The sequence below is a fragment of the Grammomys surdaster genome, unplaced genomic scaffold (assembly GCF_004785775.1).
Source record: "Grammomys surdaster isolate TR1022 unplaced genomic scaffold, NIH_TR_1.0 126035, whole genome shotgun sequence".
NCBI lineage: Eukaryota > Metazoa > Chordata > Mammalia > Rodentia > Muridae > Grammomys > Grammomys surdaster.
Genome location: NW_021620848.1, coordinates 4,709,448 through 4,711,854, shown reverse-complemented (window position 1 = coordinate 4,711,854; position 2,407 = coordinate 4,709,448). Strand labels below are relative to the sequence as shown.

At 40.6% G+C, this 2,407-nt stretch overlaps 1 protein-coding gene across 1 annotated transcript in view; it reads left to right on the top strand.

Moving 5' to 3' along the window:
* The first annotated feature begins 304 nt into the window (after positions 1-304).
* The window catches only part of LOC114610247 (olfactory receptor 1G1-like), a 5,904-nt gene continuing 3,801 nt past the window's right edge, over positions 305-2,407 (top strand). Inside the window, exon 1 of the mRNA XM_028754748.1 lies at positions 305-466. The gene's annotated coding sequence lies outside the window, so the exon portion shown is untranslated. The remainder of the gene's footprint in view (positions 467-2,407) is intronic.

The window sequence follows — 2,407 nt, the reverse complement described above, 5'->3', positions numbered from 1 at the left end:
GAGTACTCAGCTCTTATTAGAAATCATACCCTCCAAAACAAGGAAGACGCTGCTCGGCATAAGAGATAATGGCAATGATGATATAGCCTGAAGCCCAGGAGAACAGCAAGCACAAAAACCCTGTGCATTGTGGCCCTGGTCACTCTGAATGGAGCTATCAGTAACATGGATGGGACTCATGGGAGTGTAATCCAGAGGAGACAGCTGGTCATTGGACGATTGCCCTATCTTGTCTAACTGGCAGGTCTGGGACTGGGCCCCAGGAGACATTGCATATGAAAATCACCAGCTCTTCTTGCTTCTTAGGCCTGAGGGGTCATTACAGACCTGAGATTACAATCTGCAGTGCATCTACAAACAAGACAGACACTCTGACTACAGTCATGTTTTCTTGGGGTGACAATGAGGCAGTGAATTTAACTACCTTGGTGGAAAAGTCACAATGTGAGACTGGCCAGATCTCCAGGTAAGACTGGGATACAGTAGAGGGTGGGGACAGAATCTGCCTATGACTCATGGAACATGTCTTCATAGACACATACAGTGTGCATAACTCCTCTTTTCTTTCTGCCCTTCTTCCTTTTTGGCAACCATTTTCCAAATCTTCTGTTTAGCATATAAAGGGTCTAGCATAATATGACACTCCTAGGATCACTTCAGTCTTCAATTTTAATTTATATTATTCAAAATACTTGATATTCATGAATTCCTTCTTGGTCCAGTATTTAACTGACAAATAACTAAAACATATACTGTTCTTTTGTGGTGTATAATAATACTATTTGTACCATGACAATTAAGTTACTTGACAAGTTGTTGTGTGCTATTCATATGCCAAAAAATGAATACTTTTATGTGGATTGTTCTGAGACTCACAACCACTCAAAGATGAAGGGCATAATGTGGGTGAAGTCAATAATTCTCACTTAATATTGATACTTCACAACCTACAAACCCGATGTTCAGGCAATAAAAAATACAATAAAAATAAACACCCTCTTTTATTAAAATTATGAATTATTCCAATAATATTTTACTGAGTACTTCCTATGTGCTAGATTTATTTTAAATAATTTAAAGTCATTATCAAATTTAATTATCATAACATTCCATGATTCCACATTATTATCCCACTTAAGCAAATTTTTAAAAGAAAGCCAGAGATGTTAAATGATGTTCTCAATATCTATACAGAGAGGAAGAGTAGGGAAATCCTGTCACACTACAAGAAACTAAATGTACATGACATTAACACCAGCTGTCACTGAATAGTCACTTAATTTGTCCCTCCCCATAGTTGAACAGAAATTCTGAAATTTCTCCTTTAGGTTATACCCTATAGTTCGTGAAGGAAATTCAGATGACCCCAGCATTTGGGCTTCTCAACAGCCTTCTCAGGTAAGGTTTTAATCTACATTTTGTGGATCAGAAAAGCAAAATTAAAAATGAGTAAATAGTTCCCAAAACTTACAAGGCACACAAGGAACAGAGCTAGAAGCTAATGAGCTGATGCTTCCCATTGCATTGTGTCCCAGGCTCCCATCTCACCAGCGACTATTAATTCTGGCAATCACACACATGCACTCGTGTGCGCACACACACACACACACACACATACACAGAGACCGAGACAGACAGAGACGTGACAGAGATGAGGCAGAGAGACAGAGACAGACAGACAGACAGACAGACAGACAGACAGACAGAGGATGGCTTTCTGATCTCTAGGAAGTCAGTATCCTGAGTGAAAGATGGTGATGACGTTGAGGATGAAGTGAAAATGATGCATCCTGACAATGTTGTGCTTTTCAGGTTCACAGCTGCATTAGCTAACTACGTGGTAATGAGACACAACGGGGATAAGCATGCCAACATGTCTAAGCCCCAGCTAGCATCTCTGTGAAGAAATGCTATTTCTGTCTTCCTTAAAATGCATGCAGAAAAATAAGTGGGGAGAGAGAGGGGGTGGGGTCTGAGAGCAGGAGAAAGAAAAAGAACCTTTTGTACTGTCTACTAAATTTTAGAAATAAATTGCGTCAAATGAACTGTAACCTAAGAAACTGAGGTTGAAACTGTAATCTTATGGGTCTTTATAAAGGAGTCAAGATTAAAGAGGTATAAATTCCAGTTTAGGGGCTGGAGTGATCTCTCAGCAGTTAAGAACACTGGATGCTCTTGCAAAGAACCTTTTTCAGTTCCCTGTACTCACAGAGCAGCCCTCAGCTGTCTATAACTCCAGTTCCTTGGCATCCACTGCCCATTTCTGGCCTCTGTGGGCACCAGGCATAGATGTAGTATACATACATGCAAGCCGGTAGAACATTCATACAGAGATATAGACGGAGAGAGGGAAAGAGAAGGAGAGGGAGAGGGAGAGGGAGAGGAAGAGGGAGAGGGAGAGAGAGAG